The following is a 24,299-nucleotide window of genomic DNA, read 5'->3' as shown; positions in this document are numbered from 1 at the left end:
AAGTGAACTTGCCACAGAATGCTGCACCCAAAGTCCACTCTCAAGTGTAAAGTGACCACCACCTGCTTCCTCAGAAAGAGGACTGAAACACATAAGGTGGCATCTTGGCCATCTCCGTGAAACTTTAACTACCTTTTATAATGGATAAAGTGGTGAATACTTGTAGTTTAGAGTTCTGAGGCCTCCAGCTCAAGCAATGAATGCAGAGCATGGAATGTCCCACCCCATTTTAGTCGATAACGTGTTCATTTTTATGGGTAGCATGGCCGAGCGGTCTAAGGCGCTGGATTAAGGCTCCAATCTCTTTGGGGGCGTGGGTTCGAATCCCACTGCTGCCAAACTCCTTTTAACAAAATCCCTACCCTCTAGGGCTCAAGCTTCTCTGATCTTGCTCCTGCAATTTACTGCAGTTCCTTTCCCAACTCACTGGAATCTCAAAAAACACTTACCTCTCTGCTTTAGCAGCATTAGAAAAGCTGCAATCATTGCATGTTTTGTTTGATACATGATACATACATATAATATGCATGTTGTGCACATATTACATACATGCTACACACACTACACACATATGACATACATGTTACACACATGTGACACACGTGCTACTTACATATTACACACATAGTTCACACATATTATACAAATGTTACATACATATGATATACATGTTGCATACATGTTACATACATGTCACACTCATGTTGCACACCATTTAGACACCATTTTACACACATGTCACATGCATGTTACACATATTACACACATATAACATACATGGCATACACATCACATACATGCTACACACATATGCCATGCATATCACACACATGTTACATTAATATGACACACATATGACATGCATGTTGCACATATCTTACATACATGTTACACACATATGGCATGCATATGACATGCATGGTACACACATGTTACATACATATTACACATATGACACACAATACACATATGGCATACATATCACACATATTACATACGTGTTACACACATATTACACAGATTATACATACATATGACATACATGTTACATACATGTCATACACTTATGAAATACATGTTACACACGTTACATACATATGACACACATGACATACATGTTACGTACATGTCACATACAAACAATGAATGCAGAGCATGGAATGTAGACTGTCATGCCTCTTTTTAGTCCTTAGCAAGAGCACTTTCACAGGTAGCATGGCCGAGCAGTCTAAGGTGCTGGATTTAGGCTCCAGTCTCTTTGGAGGCGTGGGTTCAAATCCCACTGCTGCCAAGCTCTTTTAACAAATGCCTATCCTTGATTGCTCAAGCGTCTCTGAAGTTTCTGCTGCACTTTGCTGGCATTCCTTGCTCAACACACTGGAATCTCAGAACAGCAGCATTAGGAAATTGCATGCTTTGGTTGAGAAGTCTTCCAAAAGGGCACACTTCTGATGAGATGACTAGTGAAATCTTGTCAACGTTACAAAACAAGTCCAACTGAACGTGATTACCTCTCCTGTAAGCTAGATTCCACATTAACACTTTAAGTGTGGACACCAAAAAACAAGCAGTACTAATGAAAAGCTGGCACACTTTTCAGCAGAGTGCCAAGTGAACTTGCCACAGAATGCTGCACCCAAAGTCCACTCTCAAGTGTAAAGTGACCACCACCTGCTTCCTCAGAAAGAGGACTGAAACACATAAGGTGGCATCTTGGCCATCTCCGTGAAACTTTAACTACCTTTTATAATGGATAAAGTGGTGAATACTTGTAGTTTAGAGTTCTGAGGCCTCCAGCTCAAGCAATGAATGCAGAGCATGGAATGTCCCACCCCATTTTAGTCGATAACGTGTTCATTTTTATGGGTAGCATGGCCGAGTGGTCTAAGGCGCTGGATTAAGGCTCCAGTCTCTTTGGGGGCGTGGGTTCGAATCCCACTGCTGCCAAACTCCTTTTAACAAAATCCCTACCCTCTAGGGCTCAAGCTTCTCTGATCTTGCTCCTGCAATTTACTGCAGTTCCTTTCCCAACTCACTGGAATCTCAAAAAACACTTACCTCTCTGCTTTAGCAGCATTAGAAAAGCTGCAATCATTGCATGTTTTGTTTGATACATGATACATACATATAATATGCATGTTGTGCACATATTACATACATGCTACACACACTACACACATATGACATACATGTTACACACATGTGACACACGTGCTACTTACATATTACACACATAGTTCACACATATTATACAAATGTTACATACATATGATATACATGTTGCATACATGTTACATACATGTCACACTCATGTTGCACACCATTTAGACACCATTTTACACACATGTCACATGCATGTTACACATATTACACACATATAACATACATGGCATACACATCACATACATGCTACACACATATGCCATGCATGTCACACACATGTTACATTAATATGACACACATATGACATGCATGTTGCACATATCTTACATACATGTTACACACATATGGCATGCATATGACATGCATGGTACACACATGTTACATACATATTACACATATGACACACAATACACATATGGCATACATATCACACATATTACATACGTGTTACACACATATTACACAGATTATACATACATATGACATACATGTTACATACATGTCATACACTTATGAAATACATGTTACACACGTTACATACATATGACACACATGACATACATGTTACGTACATGTCACATACAAACAATGAATGCAGAGCATGGAATGTAGACTGTCATGCCTCTTTTTAGTCCTTAGCAAGAGCACTTTCACAGGTAGCATGGCCGAGCAGTCTAAGGTGCTGGATTTAGGCTCCAGTCTCTTTGGAGGCGTGGGTTCAAATCCCACTGCTGCCAAGCTCTTTTAACAAATGCCTATCCTTGATTGCTCAAGCGTCTCTGAAGTTTCTGCTGCACTTTGCTGGCATTCCTTGCTCAACACACTGGAATCTCAGAACAGCAGCATTAGGAAATTGCATGCTTTGGTTGAGAAGTCTTCCAAAAGGGCACACTTCTGATGAGATGACTAGTGAAATCTTGTCAACGTTACAAAACAAGTCCAACTGAACGTGATTACCTCTCCTGTAAGCTAGATTCCACATTAACACTTTAAGTGTGGACACCAAAAAACAAGCAGTACTAATGAAAAGCTGGCACACTTTTCAGCAGAGTGCCAAGTGAACTTGCCACAGAATGCTGCACCCAAAGTCCACTCTCAAGTGTAAAGTGACCACCACCTGCTGCCTCAGAAAGAGGACTGAAACACATAAGGTGGCATCTTGGCCATCTCCATGAAACTTTAACTACCTTTTATAATGATAAAGTGGTGAATACTTGTAGTTTAGAGTTCTGAGGCCTCCAGCTCAAGCAATGAATGCAGAGCATGGAATGTCCCACCCCATTTTAGTCGATAACGTGTTCATTTTTATGGGTAGCATGGCCGAGCGGTCTAAGGCGCTGGATTAAGGCTCCAGTCTCTTTGGGGGCGTGGGTTCGAATCCCACTGCTGCCAAACTCCTTTTAACAAAATCCCTACCCTCTAGGGCTCAAGCTTCTCTGATCTTGCTCCTGCAATTTACTGCAGTTCCTTTCCCAACTCACTGGAATCTCAAAAAAACACTTACCTCTCTGCTTTAGCAGCATTAGAAAAGCTGCAATCATTGCATGTTTTGTTTGATACATGATACATACATATAATATGCATGTTGTGCACATATTACATACATGCTACACACACTACACACATATGACATACATGTTACACACATGTGACACACGTGCTACTTACATATTACACACATAGTTCACACATATTACACAAATGTTACATACATATGATATACATGTTGCATGCATGTTACATACATGTCACACTCATGTTACACACCATTTAGACACAATTTTACACACATGTCACATGCATGTTACACATATTACACACATATAACATACATGTCATACACATCACATACATGCTACACACATATGCCATGCATGTCACACACATGTTACATTAATATGACACACATATGACATGCATGTTGCACATATCTTACATACATGTTACACACATATGGCATGCATATGACATGCATGGTACACACATGTTACATACATGTTACACATATGACACACAATACACATATGGCATACATATCACACATATTACATACGTGTTACATACATATTACACAGATTATACATACATATGACATACATGTCATACACTTATGAAATACATGTTACACACGTTACATACATATGACACACATGACATACATGTTACGTACATGTCACATACAAACAATGAATGCAGAGCATGGAATGTAGACTGTCATGCCTCTTTTTAGTCCATAGCAAGAGCACTTTCACAGGTAGCATGGCCGAGCGGTCTAAGGCGCTGGATTTAGGCTCCAGTCTCTTTGGAGGCGTGGGTTCAAATCCCATTGCTGCCAAGCTCTTTTAACAAATGCCTATCCTTGATTGCTCAAGCGTCTCTGAAGTTTCTGCTGCACTTTGCTGGCATTCCTTGCTCAACACACTGGAATCTCAGAACAGCAGCATTAGGAAATTGCATGCTTTGGTTGAGAAGTCTTCCAAAAGGGCACACTTCTGATGAGATGACTAGTGAAATCTTGTCAACGTTACAAAACAAGTCCAACTGAACGTGATTACCTCTCCTGTAAGCTAGATTCCACATTAACACTTTAAGTGTGGACACCAAAAAACAAGCAGTACTAATGAAAAGCTGGCACACTTTTCAGCAGAGTGCCAAGTGAACTTGCCACAGAATGCTGCACCCAAAGTCCACTCTCAAGTGTAAAGTGACCACCACCTGCTGCCTCAGAAAGAGGACTGAAACACATAAGGTGGCATCTTGGCCATCTCCGTGAAACTTCAACTACCTTTTATAATGGATAAAGTGGTGAATACTTGTAGTTTAGAGTTCTGAGGCCTCCAGCTCAAGCAATGAATGCAGAGCATGGAATGTCCCACCCCATTTTAGTCGAGAATGTGTTCATTTTTATGGGTAGCATGGCCGAGCGGTCTAAGGCGCTGGATTAAGGCTCCAGTCTCTTTGGGGGCGTGGGTTCGAATCCCACTGCTGCCAAACTCCTTTTAACAAAATCCCTACCCTCTAGGGCTCAAGCTTCTCTGATCTTGCTCCTGCAATTTACTGCAGTTCCTTTCCCAACTCACTGGAATCTCAAAAAACACTTACCTCTCTGCTTTAGCAGCATTAGAAAAGCTGCAATCATTGCATGTTTTGTTTGATACATGATACATACATATAATATGCATGTTGTGCACATATTACATACATGCTACACACACTACACACATATGACATACATGTTACACACATGTGACACACATGCTACTTACATATTACACACATAGTTCACACATATTACACAAATGTTACATACATATGATATACATGTTGCATGCATGTTACATACATGTCACACTCATGTTGCACACCATTTAGACACAATTTTACACACATGTCACATGCATGTTACACATATTACACACATATAACATACATGTCATACACATCACATACATGCTACACACATATGCCATGCATGTCACACACATGTTACATTAATATGACACACATATGACATGCATGTTGCACATATCTTACATACATGTTACACACATATGGCATGCATATGACATGCATGGTACACACATGTTACATACATGTTACACATATGACACACAATACACATATGGCATACATATCACACATATTTCATACGTGTTACACACATATTACACAGATTATACATAAATATGACATACATGTTGAATACATGTTACATACATGTCATACACTTATGAAATACATGTTACACACGTTACATACATATGACACACATGACATACATGTTACGTACATGTCACATACAAACAATGAATGCAGAGCATGGAATGTAGACTGTCATGCCTCTTTTTAGTCCTTAGCAAGAGCACTTTCACAGGTAGCATGGCCGAGCGGTCTAAGGCGCTGGATTTAGGCTCCAGTCTCTTTGGAGGCGTGGGTTCAAATCCCACTGCTGCCAAGCTCTTTTAACAAATGCCTATCCTTGATTGCTCAAGCGTCTCTGAAGTTTCTGCTGCACTTTGCTGGCATTCCTTGCTCAACACACTGGAATCTCAGAACAGCAGCATTAGGAAATTGCATGCTTTGGTTGAGAAGTCTTCCAAAAGGGCACACTTCTGATGAGATGACTAGTGAAATCTTGTCAACGTTACAAAACAAGTCCAACTCAACGTGATTACCTCTCCTGTAAGCTAGATTCCACATTAACACTTTAAGTGTGGACACCAAAAAACAAGCAGTACTAATGAAAAGCTGGCACACTTTTCAGCAGAGTGCCAAGTGAACTTGCCACAGAATGCTGCACCCAAAGTCCACTCTCAAGTGTAAAGTGACCACCACCTGCTGCCTCAGAAAGAGGACTGAAACACATAAGGTGGCATCTTGGCCATCTCCGTGAAACTTCAACTACCTTTTATAATGGATAAAGTGGTGAATACTTGTAGTTTAGAGTTCTGAGGCCTCCAGCTCAAGCAATGAATGCAGAGCATGGAATGTCCCACCCCATTTTAGTCGATAATGTGTTCATTTTTATGGGTAGCATGGCCGAGCGGTCTAAGGCGCTGGATTAAGGCTCCAGTCTCTTTGGGGGCGTGGGTTCGAATCCCACTGCTGCCAAACTCCTTTTAACAAAATCCCTACCCTCTAGGGCTCAAGCTTCTCTGATCTTGCTCCTGCAATTTACTGCAGTTCCTTTCCCAACTCACTGGAATCTCAAAAAACACTTACCTCTCTGCTTTAGCAGCATTAGAAAAGCTGCAATCATTGCATGTTTTGTTTGATACATGATACATACATATAATATGCATGTTGTGCACATATTACATACATGCTACACACACTACACACATATGACATACATGTTACACACATGTGACACACGTGCTACTTACATATTACACACATAGTTCACACATATTACACAAATGTTACATACATATGATATACATGTTGCATGCATGTTACATACATGTCACACTCATGTTACACACCATTTAGACACAATTTTACACACATGTCACATGCATGTTACACATATTACACACATATAACATACATGTCATACACATCACATACATGCTACACACATATGCCATGCATGTCACACACATGTTACATTAATATGACACACATATGACATGCATGTTGCACATATCTTACATACATGTTACACACATATGGCATGCATATGACATGCATGGTACACACATGTTACATACATGTTACACATATGACACACAATACACATATGGCATACATATCACACATATTACATACGTGTTACATACATATTACACAGATTATACATACATATGACATACATGTCATACACTTATGAAATACATGTTACACACGTTACATACATATGACACACATGACATACATGTTACGTACATGTCACATACAAACAATGAATGCAGAGCATGGAATGTAGACTGTCATGCCTCTTTTTAGTCCATAGCAAGAGCACTTTCACAGGTAGCATGGCCGAGCGGTCTAAGGCGCTGGATTTAGGCTCCAGTCTCTTTGGAGGCGTGGGTTCAAATCCCATTGCTGCCAAGCTCTTTTAACAAATGCCTATCCTTGATTGCTCAAGCGTCTCTGAAGTTTCTGCTGCACTTTGCTGGCATTCCTTGCTCAACACACTGGAATCTCAGAACAGCAGCATTAGGAAATTGCATGCTTTGGTTGAGAAGTCTTCCAAAAGGGCACACTTCTGATGAGATGACTAGTGAAATCTTGTCAACGTTACAAAACAAGTCCAACTGAACGTGATTACCTCTCCTGTAAGCTAGATTCCACATTAACACTTTAAGTGTGGACACCAAAAAACAAGCAGTACTAATGAAAAGCTGGCACACTTTTCAGCAGAGTGCCAAGTGAACTTGCCACAGAATGCTGCACCCAAAGTCCACTCTCAAGTGTAAAGTGACCACCACCTGCTGCCTCAGAAAGAGGACTGAAACACATAAGGTGGCATCTTGGCCATCTCCGTGAAACTTCAACTACCTTTTATAATGGATAAAGTGGTGAATACTTGTAGTTTAGAGTTCTGAGGCCTCCAGCTCAAGCAATGAATGCAGAGCATGGAATGTCCCACCCCATTTTAGTCGATAACGTGTTCATTTTTATGGGTAGCATGGCTGAGCGGTCTAAGGCGCAGGATTAAAGCTCCAGTCTCTTTGGGGGCGTGGGTTCGATTCCCACTGCTGCCAAACTCATTTTAACAAAATCCCTACCCTCTAGGGCTCAAGCTTCTCTGATCTTGCTCCTGCAATTTACTGCAGTTCCTTTCCCAACTCACTGGAATCTCAAAAAACACTTACCTCTCTGCTTTAGCAGCATTAGAAAAGCTGCAATCATTGCATGTTTTGTTTGATACATGATACATACATATAATATGCATGTTGTGCACATATTACATACATGCTACACACACTACACACATATGACATACATGTTACACACATGTGACACACGTGCTACTTACATATTACACACATAGTTCACACATATTACACAAATGTTACATACATATGATATACATGTTGCATGCATGTTACATACATGTCACACTCATGTTACACACCATTTAGACACAATTTTACACATATGTCACATGCATGTTACACATATTACACACATATAACATACATGTCATACACATCACATACATGCTACACACATATGCCATGCATGTCACACACATGTTACATTAATATGACACACATATGACATGCATGTTGCACATATCTTACATACATGTTACACACATATGGCATGCATATGACATGCATGGTACACACATGTTACATACATGTTACACATATGACACACAATACACATATGGCATACATATCACACATATTACATACGTGTTACACACATATTACACAGATTATACATACATATGACATACATGTTGAATACATGTTACATACATGTCATACACTTATGAAATACATGTTACACACGTTACATACATATGACACACATGACATACATGTTACGTACATGTCACATACAAACAATGAATGCAGAGCATGGAATGTAGACTGTCATGCCTCTTTTTAGTCCTTAGCAAGAGCACTTTCACAGGTAGCATGGCCGAGCGGTCTAAGGCGCTGGATTTAGGCTCCAGTCTCTTTGGAGGCGTGGGTTCAAATCCCACTGCTGCCAAGCTCTTTTAACAAATGCCTATCCTTGATTGCTCAAGCGTCTCTGAAGTTTCTGCTGCACTTTGCTGGCATTCCTTGCTCAACACACTGGAATCTCAGAACAGCAGCATTAGGAAATTGCATGCTTTGGTTGAGAAGTCTTCCAAAAGGGCACACTTCTGATGAGATGACTAGTGAAATCTTGTCAACGTTACAAAACAAGTCCAACTGAACGTGATTACCTCTCCTGTAAGCTAGATTCCACATTAACACTTTAAGTGTGGACACCAAAAAACAAGCAGTACTAATGAAAAGCTGGCACACTTTTCAGCAGAGTGCCAAGTGAACTCGCCACAGAATGCTGCACCCAAAGTCCACTCTCAAGTGTAAAGTGACCACCACCTGCTGCCTCAGAAAGAGGACTGAAACACATAAGGTGGCATCTTGGCCATCTCCGTGAAACTTCAACTACCTTTTATAATGGATAAAGTGGTGAATACTTGTAGTTTAGAGTTCTGAGGCCTCCAGCTCAAGCAATGAATGCAGAGCATGGAATGTCCCACCCCATTTTAGTCGATAATGTGTTCATTTTTATGGGTAGCATGGCCGAGCGGTCTAAGGCGCTGGATTAAGGCTCCAGTCTTTTTGGGGGCGTGGGTTCGAATCCCACTGCTGCCAAACTCCTTTTAACAAAATCCCTACCCTCTAGGGCTCAAGCTTCTCTGATCTTGCTCCTGCAATTTACTGCAGTTCCTTTCCCAACTCACTGGAATCTCAAAAAACACTTACCTCTCTGCTTTAGCAGCATTAGAAAAGCTGCAATCATTGCATGTTTTGTTTGATACATGATACATACATATAATATGCATGTTGTGCACATATTACATACATGCTACACACACTACACACATATGACATACATGTTACACACATGTGACACACATGCTACTTACATATTACACACATAGTTCACACATATTACACAAATGTTACATACATATGATATACATGTTGCATGCATGTTACATACATGTCACACTCATGTTGCACACCATTTAGACACAATTTTACACACATGTCACATGCATGTTACACATATTACACACATATAACATACATGTCATACACATCACATACATGCTACACACATATGCCATGCATGTCACACACATGTTACATTAATATGACACACATATGACATGCATGTTGCACATATCTTACATACATGTTACACACATATGGCATGCATATGACATGCATGGTACACACATGTTACATACATGTTACACATATGACACACAATACACATATGGCATACATATCACACATATTTCATACGTGTTACACACATATTACACAGATTATACATAAATATGACATACATGTTGAATACATGTTACATACATGTCATACACTTATGAAATACATGTTACACACGTTACATACATATGACACACATGACATACATGTTACGTACATGTCACATACAAACAATGAATGCAGAGCATGGAATGTAGACTGTCATGCCTCTTTTTAGTCCTTAGCAAGAGCACTTTCACAGGTAGCATGGCCGAGCGGTCTAAGGCGCTGGATTTAGGCTCCAGTCTCTTTGGAGGCGTGGGTTCAAATCCCACTGCTGCCAAGCTCTTTTAACAAATGCCTATCCTTGATTGCTCAAGCGTCTCTGAAGTTTCTGCTGCACTTTGCTGGCATTCCTTGCTCAACACACTGGAATCTCAGAACAGCAGCATTAGGAAATTGCATGCTTTGGTTGAGAAGTCTTCCAAAAGGGCACACTTCTGATGAGATGACTAGTGAAATCTTGTCAACGTTACAAAACAAGTCCAACTGAACGTGATTACCTCTCCTGTAAGCTAGATTCCACATTAACACTTTAAGTGTGGACACCAAAAAACAAGCAGTACTAATGAAAAGCTGGCACACTTTTCAGCAGAGTGCCAAGTGAACTTGCCACAGAATGCTGCACCCAAAGTCCACTCTCAAGTGTAAAGTGACCACCACCTGCTGCCTCAGAAAGAGGACTGAAACACATAAGGTGGCATCTTGGCCATCTCCGTGAAACTTCAACTACCTTTTATAATGGATAAAGTGGTGAATACTTGTAGTTTAGAGTTCTGAGGCCTCCAGCTCAAGCAATGAATGCAGAGCATGGAATGTCCCACCCCATTTTAGTCGATAATGTGTTCATTTTTATGGGTAGCATGGCCGAGCGGTCTAAGGCGCTGGATTAAGGCTCCAGTCTCTTTGGGGGCGTGGGTTCGAATCCCACTGCTGCCAAACTCCTTTTAACAAAATCCCTACCCTCTAGGGCTCAAGCTTCTCTGATATTGCTCCTGCAATTTACTGCAGTTCCTTTCCCAACTCACTGGAATCTCAAAAAACACTTACCTCTCTGCTTTAGCAGCATTAGAAAAGCTGCAATCATTGCATGTTTTGTTTGATACATGATACATACATATAATATGCATGTTGTGCACATATTACATACATGCTACACACACTACACACATATGACATACATGTTACACACATGTGACACACATGCTACTTACATATTACACACATAGTTCACACATATTACACAAATGTTACATACATATGATATACATGTTGCATGCATGTTACATACATGTCACACTCATGTTGCACACCATTTAGACACAATTTTACACACATGTCACATGCATGTTACACATATTACACACATATAACATACATGTCATACACATCACATACATGCTACACACATATGCCATGCATGTCACACACATGTTACATTAATATGACACACATATGACATGCATGTTGCACATATCTTACATACATGTTACACACATATGGCATGCATATGACATGCATGGTACACACATGTTACATACATGTTACACATATGACACACAATACACATATGGCATACATATCACACATATTACATACGTGTTACATACATATTACACAGATTATACATACATATGACATACATGTCATACACTTATGAAATACATGTTACACACGTTACATACATATGACACACATGACATACATGTTACGTACATGTCACATACAAACAATGAATGCAGAGCATGGAATGTAGACTGTCATGCCTCTTTTTAGTCCATAGCAAGAGCACTTTCACAGGTAGCATGGCCGAGCGGTCTAAGGCGCTGGATTTAGGCTCCAGTCTCTTTGGAGGCGTGGGTTCAAATCCCATTGCTGCCAAGCTCTTTTAACAAATGCCTATCCTTGATTGCTCAAGCGTCTCTGAAGTTTCTGCTGCACTTTGCTGTCATTCCTTGCTCAACACACTGGAATCTCAGAACAGCAGCATTAGGAAATTGCATGCTTTGGTTGAGAAGTCTTCCAAAAGGGCACACTTCTGATGAGATGACTAGTGAAATCTTGTCAACGTTACAAAACAAGTCCAACTGAACGTGATTACCTCTCCTGTAAGCTAGATTCCACATTAACACTTTAAGTGTGGACACCAAAAAACAAGCAGTACTAATGAAAAGCTGGCACACTTTTCAGCAGAGTGCCAAGTGAACTTGCCACAGAATGCTGCACCCAAAGTCCACTCTCAAGTGTAAAGTGACCACCACCTGCTGCCTCAGAAAGAGGACTGAAACACATAAGGTGGCATCTTGGCCATCTCCGTGAAACTTTAACTACCTTTTATAATGGATAAAGTGGTGAATACTTGTAGTTTAGAGTTCTGAGGCCTCCAGCTCAAGCAATGAATGCAGAGCATGGAATGTCCCACCCCATTTTAGTCGATAACGTGTTCATTTTTATGGGTAGCATGGCCGAGCGGTCTAAGGCGCTGGATTAAGGCTCCAGTCTCTTTGGGGGCGTGGGTTCGAATCCCACTGCTGCCAAACTCCTTTTAACAAAATCCCTACCCTCTAGGGCTCAAGCTTCTCTGATCTTGCTCCTGCAATTTACTGCAGTTCCTTTCCCAACTCACTGGAATCTCAAAAAACACTTACCTCTCTGCTTTAGCAGCATTAGAAAAGCTGCAATCATTGCATGTTTTGTTTGATACATGATACATACATATAATATGCATGTTGTGCACATATTACATACATGCTACACACACTACACACATATGACATACATGTTACACACATGTGACACACGTGCTACTTACATATTATACACATAGTTCACACATATTACACAAATGTTACATACATATGATATACATGTTGCATGCATGTTACATACATGTCACACTCATGTTGCACACCATTTAGACACAATTTTACACACATGTCACATGCATGTTACACATATTACACACATATAACATACATGTCATACACATCACATACATGCTACACACATATGCCATGCATGTCACACACATGTTACATTAATATGACACACATATGACATGCATGTTGCACATATCTTACATACATGTTACACACATATGGCATGCATATGACATGCATGGTACACACATGTTACATACATGTTACACATATGACACACAATACACATATGGCATACATATCACACATATTACATATGTGTTACACACATATTACACAGATTATACATACATATGACATACATGTTGAATGCATGTTACATACATGTCATACACTTATGAAATACATGTTACACACGTTACATACATATGACACACATGACATACATGTTACGTACATGTCACATACAAACAATGAATGCAGAGCATGGAATGTAGATTCTCTGCTTTAGCAGCATTAGAAAAGCTGCAATCATTGCATGTTTTGTTTGATACATGATACATACATATAATATGCATGTTGTGCACATATTACATACATGCTACACACACTACACACATATGACATACATGTTACACACATGTGACACACGTGCTACTTACATATTACACACATAGTTCACACATATTATACAAATGTTACATACATATGATATACATGTTGCATGCATGTTACATACATGTCACACTCATGTTGCACACCATTTAGACACCATTTTACACACATGTCACATGCATGTTACACATATTACACACATATAACATACATGTCATACACATCACATACATGCTACACACATATGCCATGCATGTCACACACATGTTACATTAATATGACACACATATGACATGCATATTGCACATATCTTACATACATGTTACACACATATGGCATGCATATGACATGCATGGTACACACATGTTACATACATGTTACACATATGACACACAATACACATATGGCATACATATCACACATATTACATACGTGTTACACACATATTACACAGATTATACATACATATGACATACATGTCATACACTTATGAAATACATGTTACACACGTTACATACATATGACACACATGACATACATGTTACGTACATGTCACATACAAACAATGAATGCAGAGCATGGAATGTAGACTGTCATGCCTCTTTTTAGTCCATAGCAAGAGCACTTTCACAGGTAGCATGGCCGAGCGGTCTAAGGCGCTGGATTTAGGCTCCAGTCTCTTTGGAGGCGTGGGTTCAAATCCCATTGCTGCCAAGCTCTTTTAACAAATGCCTATCCTTGATTGCTCAAGCGTCTCTGAAGTTTCTGCTGCACTTTGCTGTCATTCCTTGCTCAACACACTGGAATCTCAGAACAGCAGCATTAGGAAATTGCATGCTTTGGTTGAGAAGTCTTCCAAAAGGGCACACTTCTGATGAGATGACTAGTTAAATCTTGTCAACGTTACAAAACAAGTCCAACTGAATGTGATTACCTCTCCTGTAAGCTAGATTCCACATTAACACTTTAAGTGTGGACACCAAAAAACAAGCAGTACTAATGAAAAGCTGGCACACTTTTCAGCAGAGTGCCAAGTGAACTTGCCACAGAATGCTGCACCCAAAGTCCACTCTCAAGTGTAAAGTGACCACCACCTGCTGCCTCAGAAAGAGGACTGAAACACATAAGGTGGCATCTTGGCCATCTCCGTGAAACTTCAACTACCTTTTATAATGGATAAAGTGGTGAATACTTGTAGTTTAGAGTTCTGAGGCCTCCAGCTCAAGCAATGAATGCAGAGCATGGAATGTCCCACCCCATTTTAGTCGATAACGTGTTCATTTTTATGGGTAGCATGGCCGAGCGGTCTAAGGCGCTGGATTAAGGCTCCAGTCTCTTTGGGGGCGTGGGTTCGATTCCCACTGCTGCCAAACTCCTTTTAACAAAATCCCTACCCTCTAGGGCTCAAGCTTCTCTGATCTTGCTCCTGCAATTTACTGCAGTTCCTTTCCCAACTCACTGGAATCTCAAAAAACACTTACCTCTCTGCTTTAGCAGCATTAGAAAAGCTGCAATCATTGCATGTTTTGTTTGATACATGATACATACATATAATATGCATGTTGTGCACATATTACATACATGCTACACACACTACACACATATGACATACATGTTACACACATGTGACACACGTGCTACTTACATATTACACACATAGTTCACACATATTACACAAATGTTACATACATATGATATACATGTTGCATGCATGTTACATACATGTCACACTCATGTAACACACCATTTAGACACAATTTTACACACATGTCACATGCATGTTACACATATTACACACATATAACATACATGTCATACACATCACTTACATGCTACACACATATGACATGCATGTCACACACATGTTACATTAATATGACACACATATGACATGCATGTTGCACATATCTTACATACATGTTACACACATATGGCATGCATATGACATGCATGGTACACACATGTTACATACATGTTACACATATGACACACAATACACATATGGCATACATATCACACATATTACATACGTGTTACATACATATTACACAGATTATACATACATATGACATACATGTCATACACTTATGAAATACATGTTACACACGTTACATACATATGACACACATGACATACATGTTACGTACATGTCACATACAAACAATGAATGCAGAGCATGGAATGTAGACTGTCATGCCTCTTTTTAGTCCATAGCAAGAGCACTTTCACAGGTAGCATGGCCGAGCGGTCTAAGGCGCTGGATTTAGGCTCCAGTCTCTTTGGAGGCGTGGGTTCAAATCCCATTGCTGCCAAGCTCTTTTAACAAATGCCTATCCTTGATTGCTCAAGCGTCTCTGAAGTTTCTGCTGCACTTTGCTGTCATTCCTTGCTCAACACACTGGAATCTCAGAACAGCAGCATTAGGAAATTGCATGCTTTGGTTGAGAAGTCTTCCAAAAGGGCACACTTCTGATGAGATGACTAGTGAAATCTTGTCAACGTTACAAAACAAGTCCAACTGAACGTGATTACCTCTCCTGTAAGCTAGATTCCACATTAACACTTTAAGTGTGGACACCAAAAAACAAGCAGTACTAATGAAAAGCTGGCACACTTTTCAGCAGAGTGCCAAGTGAACTTGCCACAGAATGCTGCACCCAAAGTCCACTCTCAAGTGTAAAGTGACCACCACCTGCTGCCTCAGAAAGAGGACTGAAACACATAAGGTGGCATCTTGGCCATCTCCGTGAAACTTTAACTACCTTTTATAATGGATAAAGTGGTGAATACTTGTAGTTTAGAGTTCTGAGGCCTCCAGCTCAAGCAATGAATGCAGAGCATGGAATGTCCCACCCCATTTTAGTCGATAACGTGTTCATTTTTATGGGTAGCATGGCCGAGCGGTCTAAGGCGCTGGATTAAGGCTCCAGTCTCTTTGGGGGCGTGGGTTCGAATCCCACTGCTGCCAAACTCCTTTTAACAAAATCCCTACCCTCTAGGGCTCAAGCTTCTCTGATCTTGCTCCTGCAATTTACTGCAGTTCCTTTCCCAACTCACTGGAATCTCAAAAAACACTTACCTCTCTGCTTTAGCAGCATTAGAAAAGCTGCAATCATTGCATGTTTTGTTTGATACATGATACATACATATAATATGCATGTTGTGCACATATTACATACATGCTACACACACTACACACATATGACATACATGTTACACACATGTGACACACGTGCTACTTACATATTATACACATAGTTCACACATATTACACAAATGTTACATACATATGATATACATGTTGCATGCATGTTACATACATGTCACACTCATGTTGCACACCATTTAGACACAATTTTACACACATGTCACATGCATGTTACACATATTACACACATATAACATACATGTCATACACATCACATACATGCTACACACATATGCCATGCATGTCACACACATGTTACATTAATATGACACACATATGACATGCATGTTGCACATATCTTACATACATGTTACACACATATGGCATGCATATGACATGCATGGTACACACATGTTACATACATGTTACACATATGACACACAATACACATATGGCATACATATCACACATATTACATATGTGTTACACACATATTACACAGATTATACATACATATGACATACATGTTGAATGCATGTTACATACATGTCATACACTTATGAAATACATGTTACACACGTTACATACATATGACACACATGACATACATGTTACGTACATGTCACATACAAACAATGAATGCAGAGCATGGAATGTAGATTCTCTGCTTTAGCAGCATTAGAAAAGCTGCAATCATTGCATGTTTTGTTTGATACATGATACATACATATAATATGCATGTTGTGCACATATTACATACATGCTACACACACTACACACATATGACATACATGTTACACACATGTGACACACGTGCTACTTACATATTACACACATAGTTCACACATATTATACAAATGTTACATACATATGATATACATGTTGCATGCATGTTACATACATGTCACACTCATGTTGCACACCATTTAGACACCATTTTACACACATGTCACATGCATGTTACACATATTACACACATATAACATACATGTCATACACATCACATACATGCTACACACATATGCCATGCATGTCACACACATGTTACATTAATATGACACACATATGACATGCATATTGCACATATCTTACATACATGTTACACACATATGGCATGCATATGACATGCATGGTACACACATGTTACATACATGTTACACATATGACACACAATACACATATGGCATACATATCACACATATTACATACGTGTTACACACATATTACACAGATTATACATACATATGACATACATGTCATACACTTATGAAATACATGTTACACACGTTACATACATATGACACACATGACATACATGTTACGTACATGTCACATACAAACAATGAATGCAGAGCATGGAATGTAGACTGTCATGCCTCTTTTTAGTCCATAGCAAGAGCACTTTCACAGGTAGCATGGCCGAGCGGTCTAAGGCGCTGGATTTAGGCTCCAGTCTCTTTGGAGGCGTGGGTTCAAATCCCATTGCTGCCAAGCTCTTTTAACAAATGCCTATCCTTGATTGCTCAAGCGTCTCTGAAGTTTCTGCTGCACTTTGCTGTCATTCCTTGCTCAACACACTGGAATCTCAGAACAGCAGCATTAGGAAATTGCATGCTTTGGTTGAGAAGTCTTCCAAAAGGGCACACTTCTGATGAGATGACTAGTGAAATCTTGTCAACGTTACAAAACAAGTCCAACTGAATGTGATTACCTCTCCTGTAAGCTAGATTCCACATTAACACTTTAAGTGTGGACACCAAAAAACAAGCAGTACTAATGAAAAGCTGGCACACTTTTCAGCAGAGTGCCAAGTGAACTTGCCACAGAATGCTGCACCCAAAGTCCACTCTCAAGTGTAAAGTGACCACCACCTGCTGCCTCAGAAAGAGGACCGAAACACATAAGGTGGCATCTTGGCCATCTCCGTGAAACTTCAACTACCTTTTATAATGGATAAAGTGGTGAATACTTGTAGTTTAAAGTTCTGAGGCCTCCAGCTCAAGCAATGAATGCAGAGCATGGAATGTCCCACCCCATTTTAGTCGATAACGTGTTCATTTTTATGGGTAGCATGGCCGAGCGGTCTAAGGCGCTGGATTAAGGCTCCAGTCTCTTTGGGGGCGTGGGTTCGATTCCCACTGCTGCCAAACTCCTTTTAACAAAATCCCTACCCTCTAGGGCTCAAGCTTCTCTGATCTTGCTCCTGCAATTTACTGCAGTTCCTTTCCCAACTCACTGGAATCTCAAAAAACACTTACCTCTCTGCTTTAGCAGCATTAGAAAAGCTGCAATCATTGCATGTTTTGTTTGATACATGATACATACATATAATATGCATGTTGTGCACATATTACATACATGCTACACACACTACACACATATGACATACATGTTACACACATGTGACACACGTGCTACTTACATATTACACACATAGTTCACACATATTACACAAATGTTACATACATATGATATACATGTTGCATGCATGTTACATACATGTCACACTCATGTAACACACCATTTAGACACAATTTTACACACATGTCACATGCATGTTACACATATTACACACATATAACATACATGTCATACACATCACTTACATGCTACACACATATGACATGCATGTCACACACATGTTACATTAATATGACACACATATGACATGCATGTTGCACATATCTTACATACATGTTACACACATATGGCATGCATATGACATGCATGGTACACACATGTTACATACATGTTACACATATGACACACAATACACATATGGCATACATATCACACATATTACATATGTGTTACACACATATTACACAGATTATACATACATATGACATACATGTTGAATGCATGTTACATACATGTCATACACTTATGAAATACATGTTAAACACGTTACATACATATGACACACATGACATACATGTTACGTACATGTCACATACAAACAATGAATGCAGAGCATGGAATGTAGATTCTCTGCTTTAGCAGCATTAGAAAAGCTGCAATCATTGCATGTTTTGTTTGATACATGATACATACATATAATATGCATGTTGTGCACATATTACATACATGCTACACACACTACACACATATGACATACATGTTACACACATGTGACAAACGTGCTACTTACATATTACACACATAGTTCACACATATTACACAAATGTTACATACATATGATATACATGTTGCATGCATGTTACATACATGTCACACTCATGTTACACACCATTTAGACACAATTTTACACACATGTCACATGCATGTTACACATATTACACACATATAACATACATGTCATACACATCACATACATGCTACACACATATGCCATGCATGTCACACACATGTTACATTAATATGACACACATATGACATGCATATTGCACATATCTTACATACATGTTACACACATATGGCATGCATATGACATGCATGGTACACACATGTTACATACATGTTACACATATGACACACAATACACATATGGCATACCTATCACACATATTACATACGTGTTACACACATATTACACAGATTATACATACATATGACATACATGTTGAATACATGTTACATACATGTCATACACTTATGAAATACATGTTACACACGTTACATACATATGACACACATGACATACATGTTACGTACATGTCACATACAAACAATGAATGCAGAGCATGGAATGTAGACTGTCATGCCTCTTTTTAGTCCTTAGCAAGAGCATTTTCACAGGTAGCATGGCCGAGCGGTCTAAGGCTCCAGTCTCTTTGGAGGTGTGGGTTCAAATCCCACTGCTGCCAAGCTCTTTTAACAAATGCCTATCCTTGATTGCTCAAGCGTCTCTGAAGTTTCTGCTGCAATTTGCTGTCATTCCTTGCTCAACACACTGGAATCTCAGAACAGCAGCATTAGAAAATTGCATGCTTTGGTTGAGAAGTCTTCCAAAAGGGCACACTTCTGATGAGATGACTAGTGAAATCTTGTCAACGTTACAAAACAAGTCCAACTGAACGTGATTACCTCTCCTGTAAGCTAGATTCCACATTAACACTTTAAGTGTGGACACCAAAAAACAAGCAGTACTAATGAAAAGCTGGCACACTTTTCAGCAGAGTGCCAAGTGAACTTGCCACAGAATGCTGCACCCAAAGTCCACTCTCAAGTGTAAAGTGACCACCACCTGCTGCCTCAGAAAGAGGACTGAAACACATAAGGTGGCATCTTGGCCATCTCCGTGAAACTTTAACTACCTTTTATAATGGATAAAGTGGTGAATACTTGTAGTTTAGAGTTCTGAGGCCTCCAGCTCAAGCAATGAATGCAGAGCATGGAATGTCCCACCCCATTTTAGTCGATAACGTGTTCATTTTTATGGGTAGCATGGCCGAGCGGTCTAAGGCGCTGGATTAAGGCTTCAGTCTCTTTGGGGGCGTGGGTTCGAATCCCACTGCTGCCAAACTCCTTTTAACAAAATCCCTACCCTCTAGGGCTCAAGCTTCTCTGATCTTGCTCCTGCAATTTACTGCAGTTCCTTTCCCAACTCACTGGAATCTCAAAAAACACTTACCTCTCTGCTTTAGCAGCATTAGAAAAGCTGCAATCATTGCATGTTTTGTTTGATACATGATACATACATATAATATGCATATTGTGCACATATTACATACATGCTACACACACTACACACATATGACATACATGTTACACACATGTGAAACACGTGCTACTTACATATTATACACATAGTTCACACATATTACACAAATGTTACATACATATGATATACATGTTGCATGCATGTTACATACATGTCACACTCATGTTACACACCATTTAGACACAATTTTACACACATGTCACATGCATGTTACACATATTACACACATATAACATACATGTCATACACATCACATACATGCTACACACATATGCCATGCATGTCACACACATGTTACATTAATATGACACACATATGACATGCATGTTGCACATATCTTACATACATGTTACACACATATGGCATGCATATGACATGCATGGTACACACATGTTACATACATGTTACACATATGACACACAATACACATATGGCATACATATCACACATATTACATATGTGTTACACACATATTACACAGATTATACATACATATGACATACATGTTGAATGCATGTTACATACATGTCATACACTTATGAAATACATGTTACACACGTTACATACATATGACACACATGACATACATGTTACGTACATGTCACATACAAACAATGAATGCAGAGCATGGAATGTAGATTCTCTGCTTTAGCAGCATTAGAAAAGCTGCAATCATTGCATGTTTTGTTTGATACATGATACATACATATAATATGCATGTTGTGCACATATTACATACATGCTACACACACTACACACATATGACATACATGTTACACACATGTGACACACGTGCTACTTACATATTACACACATAGTTCACACATATTACACAAATGTTACATACATATGATATACATGTTGCATGCATGTTACATACATGTCACACTCATGTTACACACCATTTAGACACAATTTTACACACATGTCACATGCATGTTACACATATTACACACATATAACATACATGTCATACACATCACATACATGCTACACACATATGCCATGCATGTCACACACATGTTACATTAATATGACACACATATGACATGCATATTGCACATATCTTACATACATGTTACACACATATGGCATGCATATGACATGCATGGTACACACATGTTACATACATGTTACACATATGACACACAATACACATATGGCATACCTATCACACATATTACATACATGTTACACACATATTACACAGATTATACATACATATGACATACATGTTGAATACATGTTACATACATGTCATACACTTATGAAATACATGTTACACACGTTACATACATATGACACACATGACATACATGTTACGTACATGTCACATACAAACAATGAATGCAGAGCATGGAATGTAGACTGTCATGCCTCTTTTTAGTCCTTAGCAAGAGCATTTTCACAGGTAGCATGGCCGAGCGGTCTAAGGCTCCAGTCTCTTTGGAGGTGTGGGTTCAAATCCCACTGCTGCCAAGCTCTTTTAACAAATGCCTATCCTTGATTGCTCAAGCGTCTCTGAAGTTTCTGCTGCACTTTGCTGGCATTCCTTGCTCAACACACTGGAATCTCAGAACAGCAGCATTAGGAAATTGCATGCTTTGGTTGAGAAGTCTTCCAAAAGGGCACACTTCTGATGAGATGACTAGTGAAATCTTGTCAACGTTACAAAACAAGTTCAACTGAACGTGATTACCTCTCCTGTAAGCTAGATTCCACATTAACACTTTAAGTGTGGACACCAAAAAACAAGCAGTACTAATGAAAAGCTGGCACACTTTTCAGCAGAGTGCCAAGTGAACTTGCCACAGAATGCTGCACCCAAAGTCCACTCTCAAGTGTAAAGTGACCACCACCTGCTGCCTCAGAAAGAGGACTGAAACACATAAGGTGGCATCTTGGCCATCTCCGTGAAACTTCAACTACCTTTTATAATGGATAAAGTGGTGAATACTTGTAGTTTAGAGTTCTGAGGCCTCCAGCTCAAGCAATGAATGCAGAGCATGGAATGTCCCACCCCATTTTAGTCGATAATGTGTTCATTTTTATGGGTAGCATGGCCGAGCGGTCTAAGGCGCTGGATTAAGGCTCCAGTCTCTTTGGGGGCGTGGGTTCGAATCCCACTGCTGCCAAACTCCTTTTAACAAAATCCCTACCCTCTAGGGCTCAAGCTTCTCTGATCTTGCTCCTGCAATTTACTGCAGTTCCTTTCCCAACTCACTGGAATCTCAAAAAACACTTACCTCTCTGCTTTAGCAGCATTAGAAAAGCTGCAATCATTGCATGTTTTGTTTGAT

The 24,299-nt window shown here is 39.6% G+C and overlaps 23 non-coding genes across 23 annotated transcripts; all 23 read left to right on the top strand.

Moving 5' to 3' along the window:
* Nucleotides 1–256: 256 nt before the first annotated feature.
* On the top strand, nucleotides 257–338 carry TRNAL-AAG (transfer RNA leucine (anticodon AAG)). The gene has a single exon. It is a non-coding gene; the product is annotated as a tRNA-Leu (tRNA).
* A 1,527-nt stretch (nucleotides 339–1,865) lies between these two features.
* TRNAL-AAG (transfer RNA leucine (anticodon AAG)) lies at nucleotides 1,866–1,947 on the top strand. The gene has a single exon. It is a non-coding gene; the product is annotated as a tRNA-Leu (tRNA).
* A 1,526-nt stretch (nucleotides 1,948–3,473) lies between these two features.
* Nucleotides 3,474–3,555, top strand: TRNAL-AAG (transfer RNA leucine (anticodon AAG)). Its single transcript has one exon. It is a non-coding gene; the product is annotated as a tRNA-Leu (tRNA).
* An 861-nt stretch (nucleotides 3,556–4,416) lies between these two features.
* Nucleotides 4,417–4,498, top strand: TRNAL-UAG (transfer RNA leucine (anticodon UAG)). The gene has a single exon. It is a non-coding gene; the product is annotated as a tRNA-Leu (tRNA).
* Nucleotides 4,499–5,072: 574 nt separating this feature from the next.
* TRNAL-AAG (transfer RNA leucine (anticodon AAG)) lies at nucleotides 5,073–5,154 on the top strand. The gene has a single exon. It is a non-coding gene; the product is annotated as a tRNA-Leu (tRNA).
* An 882-nt stretch (nucleotides 5,155–6,036) lies between these two features.
* Nucleotides 6,037–6,118, top strand: TRNAL-UAG (transfer RNA leucine (anticodon UAG)). Its single transcript has one exon. It is a non-coding gene; the product is annotated as a tRNA-Leu (tRNA).
* A 574-nt stretch (nucleotides 6,119–6,692) lies between these two features.
* TRNAL-AAG (transfer RNA leucine (anticodon AAG)) lies at nucleotides 6,693–6,774 on the top strand. Its single transcript has one exon. It is a non-coding gene; the product is annotated as a tRNA-Leu (tRNA).
* An 860-nt stretch (nucleotides 6,775–7,634) lies between these two features.
* Nucleotides 7,635–7,716, top strand: TRNAL-UAG (transfer RNA leucine (anticodon UAG)). Its single transcript has one exon. It is a non-coding gene; the product is annotated as a tRNA-Leu (tRNA).
* A 574-nt stretch (nucleotides 7,717–8,290) lies between these two features.
* On the top strand, nucleotides 8,291–8,372 carry TRNAF-AAA (transfer RNA phenylalanine (anticodon AAA)). Its single transcript has one exon. It is a non-coding gene; the product is annotated as a tRNA-Phe (tRNA).
* An 882-nt stretch (nucleotides 8,373–9,254) lies between these two features.
* On the top strand, nucleotides 9,255–9,336 carry TRNAL-UAG (transfer RNA leucine (anticodon UAG)). The gene has a single exon. It is a non-coding gene; the product is annotated as a tRNA-Leu (tRNA).
* A 574-nt stretch (nucleotides 9,337–9,910) lies between these two features.
* TRNAL-AAG (transfer RNA leucine (anticodon AAG)) lies at nucleotides 9,911–9,992 on the top strand. The gene has a single exon. It is a non-coding gene; the product is annotated as a tRNA-Leu (tRNA).
* Nucleotides 9,993–10,874: 882 nt separating this feature from the next.
* Nucleotides 10,875–10,956, top strand: TRNAL-UAG (transfer RNA leucine (anticodon UAG)). Its single transcript has one exon. It is a non-coding gene; the product is annotated as a tRNA-Leu (tRNA).
* A 574-nt stretch (nucleotides 10,957–11,530) lies between these two features.
* TRNAL-AAG (transfer RNA leucine (anticodon AAG)) lies at nucleotides 11,531–11,612 on the top strand. Its single transcript has one exon. It is a non-coding gene; the product is annotated as a tRNA-Leu (tRNA).
* Nucleotides 11,613–12,472: 860 nt separating this feature from the next.
* Nucleotides 12,473–12,554, top strand: TRNAL-UAG (transfer RNA leucine (anticodon UAG)). Its single transcript has one exon. It is a non-coding gene; the product is annotated as a tRNA-Leu (tRNA).
* Nucleotides 12,555–13,128: 574 nt separating this feature from the next.
* TRNAL-AAG (transfer RNA leucine (anticodon AAG)) lies at nucleotides 13,129–13,210 on the top strand. The gene has a single exon. It is a non-coding gene; the product is annotated as a tRNA-Leu (tRNA).
* A 1,589-nt stretch (nucleotides 13,211–14,799) lies between these two features.
* On the top strand, nucleotides 14,800–14,881 carry TRNAL-UAG (transfer RNA leucine (anticodon UAG)). The gene has a single exon. It is a non-coding gene; the product is annotated as a tRNA-Leu (tRNA).
* A 574-nt stretch (nucleotides 14,882–15,455) lies between these two features.
* On the top strand, nucleotides 15,456–15,537 carry TRNAL-AAG (transfer RNA leucine (anticodon AAG)). The gene has a single exon. It is a non-coding gene; the product is annotated as a tRNA-Leu (tRNA).
* An 860-nt stretch (nucleotides 15,538–16,397) lies between these two features.
* Nucleotides 16,398–16,479, top strand: TRNAL-UAG (transfer RNA leucine (anticodon UAG)). Its single transcript has one exon. It is a non-coding gene; the product is annotated as a tRNA-Leu (tRNA).
* Nucleotides 16,480–17,053: 574 nt separating this feature from the next.
* On the top strand, nucleotides 17,054–17,135 carry TRNAL-AAG (transfer RNA leucine (anticodon AAG)). The gene has a single exon. It is a non-coding gene; the product is annotated as a tRNA-Leu (tRNA).
* A 1,589-nt stretch (nucleotides 17,136–18,724) lies between these two features.
* Nucleotides 18,725–18,806, top strand: TRNAL-UAG (transfer RNA leucine (anticodon UAG)). The gene has a single exon. It is a non-coding gene; the product is annotated as a tRNA-Leu (tRNA).
* A 574-nt stretch (nucleotides 18,807–19,380) lies between these two features.
* TRNAL-AAG (transfer RNA leucine (anticodon AAG)) lies at nucleotides 19,381–19,462 on the top strand. The gene has a single exon. It is a non-coding gene; the product is annotated as a tRNA-Leu (tRNA).
* A 2,254-nt stretch (nucleotides 19,463–21,716) lies between these two features.
* TRNAL-AAG (transfer RNA leucine (anticodon AAG)) lies at nucleotides 21,717–21,798 on the top strand. Its single transcript has one exon. It is a non-coding gene; the product is annotated as a tRNA-Leu (tRNA).
* A 2,254-nt stretch (nucleotides 21,799–24,052) lies between these two features.
* On the top strand, nucleotides 24,053–24,134 carry TRNAL-AAG (transfer RNA leucine (anticodon AAG)). The gene has a single exon. It is a non-coding gene; the product is annotated as a tRNA-Leu (tRNA).
* The last annotated feature ends 165 nt before the right edge of the window (nucleotides 24,135–24,299 follow it).

Source organism: Lithobates pipiens, unplaced genomic scaffold (assembly GCF_037356315.1).
Source record: "Lithobates pipiens isolate NorthernLeopardFrog02 unplaced genomic scaffold, aLitPip1_a1.2 Scaffold_28, whole genome shotgun sequence".
Classification (NCBI taxonomy): Eukaryota; Metazoa; Chordata; class Amphibia; order Anura; family Ranidae; genus Lithobates; species Lithobates pipiens.
The sequence above is the reverse complement of the archived record's forward strand: the minus strand, read 5'-3'. Positions and strand labels throughout refer to the sequence as shown.